The sequence below is a fragment of the Petaurus breviceps genome, unplaced genomic scaffold (assembly GCF_028583685.1).
Source record: "Petaurus breviceps papuanus isolate PSGF00001 unplaced genomic scaffold, PetGlider_PUasm1.0 40, whole genome shotgun sequence".
NCBI lineage: Eukaryota > Metazoa > Chordata > Mammalia > Diprotodontia > Petauridae > Petaurus > Petaurus breviceps.
In genome coordinates, this window is record NW_027186315.1 from 4,813,562 (window position 1) to 4,821,482 (window position 7,921).

Below are 7,921 nucleotides of genomic sequence, written 5' to 3' on the forward strand. Positions count from 1 at the left end.
AGACTTTCCTGTGTCTCCTAGTTCTTACTGCTTCCTTCTTTCTTTTAATAGTCTTTTTAAAGCCCTGGAAGAGCTTTTTCTTTATGTCTATTTACAGCAATCCTGGAAGATGGTTTCAGAGGTCCTGGGACTATGCTGATAATTTTTGTTGACTTCTCAGACCTTTTTTATGGGTCTATGTTGATTTCACAGGCAGATAGTGAGTTGATGGTGCCAGAAATGTGTGTGAATAATGTTTTGGATCTTTAAAGCTTTCTTTTTCCCAGAAACAGAAACTATGAAGTGAAGAGGTTAAGCGTGCTCTGGAGACCCCAAAATATCAACACACCAGGTCCTGCCAAATGAATTCGACTAAAGTCTTCTCACTCAAAGAAAAGTAAGTTTATTAAAAATTAGCTTGTACTGGACACAGAGTAAGTCTGTGGCAGAAAATTATAGGGCACTCTCACACCATATGGAGGGAAGATGGGACATTGTATACTGAAAGTTGTGGGAGGAATTTTAGGGTAGTCTAAAGGAGGAGTTTGGGGAGGTTCTTCAGGAGAAATCAGATGAAGACAATGAGGGATTAAGGGTGGGAAGTTGCTGGAGGCTACCTGGAGACTACAGACAATGGTAGGCTAGGCCAATTTAAGGGTAGATTGATATTTTGATAGGTTCAAGGATGGGAAGTCTAGTAACAGAGGTTTGGGCCCAGCCACAATATAAGGCTTATGGACTCATGCAAATGCCTCATCAAATGGGATGATTTAATCAGAGTTCAAGGGGACTCCCAGAGCCCATACCTCATCATTCCCATCTCAAACAAATGGTACCCAAATTACTTGGGGGTAAAGGGTGAAGGTCTCATCTTCTGAAAGTACTTCTTCCTGGCAATGGACATAGTTATTCCTGTCTCTCTGGGTCTCATTCAAGGGTGTAAGACTTCACATTAAAGGGGTCAGACTCTGGAATGTGGATGATAACAGGTCCAGTTGGTTGGAGAACTTGGATCCAGTTGCAGATTTGCATAGCCTTAGTGGTCATCCAGAGGTTGACGCTTTGAACCCTGGAGGAGATAAAGCTGGCGAGGAGGTTAAACAAATGAAGACCAAACAGGAACCAAAAAAAAAAATGAGAAAAGACAATTCCCCTGGTTGGAATTAAAGATGATTATGGCAAAACCAAAATATTGTCAGATATTCCTTTCCTTTCCAAATTTTTCCATGGACATTTAGCACATGGAAAGCAATAGCAGCCACAGAATGTAATCGTTTTCAAAAACAGGCAACAACTCCCAAAGCCTGTTTTCTCCTTTCATCATGATAGAGAGTGAAAGGTTATTCTATATTGGGCGAAGCTGAGCTTGTAGTCAATTTAATTTTCAAAGTATCAAAAGCTTTCACCTGGTGGTCTGGGCCCCACTCCAGACAGAATGAGTCAGGGACTTGAGTAGTAATTAATGGTTGTAGTCCTTCCCAGGCCATAGGTTTATTTGGATATTAAACATGATGGGGGACACTTTAGGAACCAGGAGTCAAAAACAAATACTGGAATGGCAGAAATAGCTCACCCAAGAATTTCCTGCTAGTCAGACAATCCCCAAATTTTTGGGCTTGATCCCACATTCTCCTCTTCTCCTCAATAGAACAACAGGTAGAGAAGAGGATATACAAATCACCCTAAGAAAGCTTGAATTGCAGGGATAAGTACCAAAAGCCTTCAGTAAATTTTGTTGGGTTTTTTTTTTAGATAACCTACCCAACTTTTCTTTAATTTGACTGAGATCAGAAATGGAGAATGGGACATGTACTCTAGTCCTCCCACCAGGGGAGAGAGCCACTTCCCTTAAGGGAAGAAGCCCTGAAGGCAGTATGGAGCTGGGCTTGGGAAGGCAAATTGGAAGTTCCACTTCTTATGAGAGAGTGACTAAGGGGTGCTGGCTGAACTGGATCAGACTACAAGATTAGGGGATCTGGCTGGCAAGGAGGAAGCTCGGCCAGCACCTGAGGAGGGGAAGGGGTCATAAGAGGAGATACCTCTATGATTGCCTCAGGGATAGGGCCTGAGTGGATGTTGCCTCAGGAGAGGGGCCACAGAGGGAGGCACCTCAGCAAGACCAGTGGCTGGGACCTGAGCAGCAGTCCTTAAGAAGGGAGGGTCTTTCCCCATAGTTGGATTTTTTTTTTAATTAAAGGGATCATCTCTTGATTCACTTCTGAAACAGGTTTAATCAATAAATGGTCATTGCCTCACTCAAAGTGGCAACTCAAAAAATCTCATCTTAAGGATGCCAAGGTCTCCCACTTCATCCTGGGCCATCTCCAGTTGCCCTGATCTATATCTGGCTACTGTACCCATATGACTCTAGAGGAGAAAGTGAGGCTGGTGACTTTGCACAGATCTCCCTCAACTCAAACTCAATTTAATTGCAAGTCATGTCATCATCTTTCTGATATCAGGACTGTCCACTGTCTTCAAGAACAAAGGCCAAATCACAATCTGTTAGTAGTCCTAGCTGCTCCAATGGGGACCCAGCTAGCCATTTCCATTTGGGCAACTCAACTCCTCCTCCCCTCCTAATCCTTTTCCTTCTTCTCCCTTTTCTTCCCCTCTCCTTTCCTGTTCTGTCCCTACATGGGCTATCATTCCTTTACCCGAGAGTATTATGTCCAAAGGAAGGTAAATTTTAATGGCTGAAACCTACCTAGTTATCTTGGGGTTTACTCGATAGACTTCTTTCTTAAAGCTCGTGCCTTAAAAACAATTCACTCTCTTTCTCATTGATTGGCCAACAATATGTCCCTGTCCAAGCATCACTTAATGGTTATTTTTTTTAATCTCAGAGTGAATGTAAATTGTAATTGTTTCTCTTTCAGCCAGCAACCCAGAGGGTCTTTCTCTTCTATTTAATTTTTAAATTAAAGGGGCCAACCCTTGACTCACTTCTTAAACAGGCCTAATCACTGAATGGGTATTGTCTCACTCAAAGTGAGAACTTAACTTAAAAAGGACAAGGTCTCCCACTTCATCCTGGGCCATCTCCAGTGATCCTGATTTTTGTCTGGCCACTGGAGCCATATGATTCTGGAGGAGAAATTGAGGCTTGTGATTTTGCACACCTTTTCCTCAACCTAAATACAATTCAATTGCATATCATGTCATCATCTTCCTGATGTCATGGTCCTCTTCCAGAATGAAAGACAAGGCACACAACCACAATAATACTGGTGTATTTAAAAGTTTCCAGTAACTTGAATTTTCTTTACAGGAAAAGGGTTTAATGAGAGGATATAAAAGTAAATTTGGGAAGTAAGATCAAATTCTGTCTAAATGTTACACATGTTCTTAAATAAGGGTTTGACTTAATTGTGATCGAACTCAAAACTTTTCAGCTAATATAAATTTCTAAAAACATAGAGTGGAGGATGCAATGAACCTTAGCAATGATTTTAGGATCCCTAGGCTTAAAACAAGAGAATGATTTTTAAAATTATGTTATACATACAACTTGAACCTCTTGATATCTACCTTGATGCTTCCTCCCTTTCCTCCAGCTACATATTTTATATATGCACACCCAGACTATCTTGCCCCCCACCCTTATTTCCACCAATTATTCTAGGAATAAATAATAATAAACAAATAAATAAATACTACTGTTACATGTGGAATGCCCACTTATCATCTAAACTAAAATTTTTCTTGGTCATCATTCCCCTCTACATCTTGAATGTTCCTCTTGGGATGTAAGTTATTTGAGGTCATGTATGATACACACATATTCAAATTTGCAAACAGTCTAGCACAGTGCTTTGCAAAAGGTAGGCACTTAATGTTTTTTCTCAATAATTCATTCACAATTATGAAATATTAATATATGCATAAACACAAATATATAAACATATAAAATTATGACATATTCTTATTATATATGTACAAATATATACACACATACATATATACATGAAGAAGCAAAGAAAGAGAAGGAAAGAAAAAAAGAAGGTAGAAATAAAACAACTAGAAAGAAATGTCTATGCTGAATTTAAATCCTAGCAGTCTAGCTTTATGTATCCCTGATCCTAAAGCTCTTCTGATATCTTTCCACAATCTTTTCCTTTATCAAACTGTAGTGGAATAAACCTCCATCATTCATCTCATAGTTGGAAATCAGAAGACCTCAATGCAGTTCCATGCACAAGCAGTTTTCCAGAAGAATGCTCCCTGTGAACAGCTTTTAAGGTTCTGATTACACAGTATAATGAACATTCTATTTATTCCATAACAAATCAAAGCAAAACATTCACAGAAAATCAAGGTACAGCATTCACAACATTATAACTTATCATGGAAAATCCTTAATAGTATTCTCAACAGCTTAGAATTAAAATAGCCACATACTTTTTAAAAAGCCACATACTTTTCACCAAAGGGGTCACACCATTTAAAACAAAGAGCAACCATCTCAAAGTACAAAGTCAAAGTCTTCCCCTCATGGGGCAACTAAATTAACTCAATCAGTCACTTATTCTGCAATCAATTACTAAGTATCATTAATCACTAAGACACAAACCCTCCACCCCTAGGTCATTAGTAAACTACAATTTCATCATTACTCAATATACAAGGAGAGGCTTTTTCATTTTGATTTAGGGCTGGTTCTCAGATTCCCTGGATTCACTTCCATGGTCCCAGATTCCACCTGGATTCACCAGACTGTCACCTGGGTTCAATGGCAAGTAGCTTCCAGTTCCTTGTACAGCTTTCAGGGTAGGTCCTGCTCCATACTGAAGTTCTCTGGGTCCAGTCCATCTCAAATCCTTCACAATTTCTGTTCCCTGGAATTCAAGGCTCAATCAAGGCACAAACAGACAAAGTCTCACCATCCTGGTCATGCTTCTTCAGTCTTCTGCTTCCTCAGTCTTCTCCTGGCTCCTCTTTCACCTGGGCTCCTGGTCTCTTGGGCTCCTGTTCAGAAGAAGCTCCACCCCCACACGTTCTCAGGAAATTCTGGCTCAGTTCTCCATTCTCTCATCTATTAGCATCTCTGCCATCAGATGCTGGTCCCAAGAAATTCTGACTGTGCCTCTCTGGGGCTTTTCTCATATACACAGCATTAGCTACTTCCTGTTTTAGCCAACCCCTTCCTGTTACATCAGCAACAGGAGAGAGGAGTTCATAACTTCTGTTTCCCCAACAGAGGCTTGATCAATTACTAAGTGCTAAGTACCTGCTATCTTTGTCAACCTAAAGGCATCTTCAAATTCAAATTACATTACCATTGTATTCCACCCCTCCAGGATTGTGGCCTTACAATTTCAATTTAAATGGCCATGGATTCTGGAACAAATAGAGTCACTTGTAACGGGAATGTAAATTTTTAAGGTCTTCCCTGTCCCTAGGCTAAAGTGCACCTGGAGCCTGGGGTGGGAGGCTTGTTTTTCAGTAGATGCTTCTTGATTGGCCAATGGGTCCAGAAGGTTGTTACATTCTCTGAGTCAGGAGAAGGCTATATAATCCCTGATGTGAGGCTTTGTTCTGGGGGCTCACTTTGAGAAGTGTTTTGTGATTTGATCAGATGCAACTCTGGGAAGCCATTGTTGAGAGCCCCCCCCCTTTTGAAAAACCCAGATGTTGATTTGCTATGGATGTAATGGTTGGACAATTTGGAAAACTGTGTACTTGATCTGTTTCTCTGTCTTGATAATTCTGTCTGTATACTCTGAAGTCGGGGGTGTTGACCTTTTCCCCCTGAACTAGGTAAACAATACATATTTGACTGATTAAAGTAAACTTGTTAAACCATTTTGAGTTGCTTTCCTTTAACAAAGCAGATCCAAGAACCTGTGTTGGCAGCCACCCTGAGGACACTTGGGGTGCTTTCTTGCTACTGCACTATATTTTGTAATCCTTCCAACTATGCTATAATGTAATGCCACACATGAGCAGCTTTTCAGAAGAATGGTAATGTGGACAGCTTTTAAGGTTCTGTTTATACCATATAGTGAACACTCTATTCATTCTATAACAAAACAATGCAAAACCTTCACAGAAAATCAAGGTACAGTATTCACAATATTACAACTTATCACAGAAAATCATTAGTAGTATTCTCAGCAGCTTATCATTAAAATGGCCACATAGTTTTCACCGAAATGGTCACAATATTTAGAACAAAGAACAATCATCTCAAAGTACAATAGTCAAAGTCTTCCACTCATGAGTCAACTAAGTTAACTCAATCAGTCACTTATTCAAAGTCTTCTACTCATGGGGCAACTAAATTAATTCAATCAGTCACTTATCAATCAATTTCTAAGTATCATTAATACACAAAACCTCTACCCATAAGTCACTAGTAAACTACATCCTTACTCAGTACCCATAGAGAGGTCTTTTTATCTTGACCTGGGGCCTGTTCTCAGAACAAGTTGGGATACGGGAATGTCATGGAATATTATTTCTCTATGAGGGGCAAAATAGTGAAGCCTTGATGAAGACGTTTTGGACAAGATGTCCTACACAGAACCAACATGATAGATAGAAGAAATTTTCATAAATTGATTGCCTTGGATCTTGCAGCCTGACTCCTACATCTCCCATCTTTACACCTAATTGTTCTTTTCACTTTCAGATCTAGTCAAGGTCACAATGAAAAACTCCACCACATTGACTGATTTCCTTCTGTTGGGTCTGATAGATGCTCCTGAGTTCCAGGTTGTGCTTTTCCTCTTTCTCTCTCTTACCTACACGTTCAGCATCATTGGCAGTCTGACCATCATCACCCTCAACCTGCTGGACTCTCACCTCCAAACACCTATGTATTTCTTCCTTTGGAATTTCTCCATCTTAGAAATTTTCCTCATGTCTGTTTTTATTCCCTGACTCTTGTAGAGTATCTCAACAGGGAACAAAATCATCAGCTTTGTTGGCTACTTCACTCAAAACATTTTTGCCATAATTCTGGGGGACACTGAGTTTTACCTCCTGACTGACTATGATCACTATGTTGCTATCTGCAAGCCCCTACATTATACAATCATCATGAGAGCAGAATCTGTGCCCTGCTTGTTCTTTGCTCTTGGTTGGCTGGGTTCCTGACTTCTCTCTCAGGAGTCTTAATGGCAAATCATCTGAAATTCTGCTCATCCAATGTCATAAATCATGATTGCTGTGATACAACTCCTCTTCTGAAACACTCCTGCTCACATACCAGCCTAACAGAATTGGTTGATTCATTCTTAGCTGTGCTGACACTTGTGATAACCCTAGGGCTTATGATGCTGTCTTACACAAACATCATCAGGATGATTCTCAGATTTCCTTCTGTTCAACAAAGGAAGAAAGCCTTTTTCACCTGTTCCTCCCATATGATAGTCCTCTCTCTCTCTTTTGGAAGCTGCATCTTCATGGAGATCAAGCTACCAGCAAAGCATGAGGCCACCTTCAACAAGGGAGTAGCTGTGCTCAATATTTCAATAAGCCCTCTGCTGAATCCCATCATTTATACCCTGAGAAACAAGCAGGTGATACAAGTCTTTAAGGACTTGTTCCAAAAGATTGTGGGCCATCGATGAGATACAGGATTCAAGCCTGTATGGAAAAGCTGGGGAGGGAAATAGTGCATTATACTCAGTTTTACAGGGTAAGTGATTCTGGGTTTTAATCCTAGTCCTTTGACCTTTGGAATATTGTATTCCAAGCCCTGTGATTCCTTAATGTAGAAGGTGCTAGAGCCTTCTAGAAATGTTTTACATCTTACCAATTTTATTTAATTTACTGCATTTTATGAGTTATTTCATGGTCACAGTGCTAGGAAAAGTATATATTAAAGAATTAATCATTTGTTATAAATAATTGTATGCAGAAAAAAAGTATATTCAGAAATGTCTATGGAAAGATTATAGTTTTTGGTGGCCAAGGGAAACTAACACCCTATTTC

The 7,921-nt window shown here is 39.9% G+C and overlaps 1 pseudogene; it reads left to right on the forward strand.

Moving 5' to 3' along the window:
- Positions 1-6,630: 6,630 nt before the first annotated feature.
- LOC138170877 (olfactory receptor 6C4-like) lies at positions 6,631-7,556 on the forward strand (annotated as a pseudogene).
- The last annotated feature ends 365 nt before the right edge of the window (positions 7,557-7,921 follow it).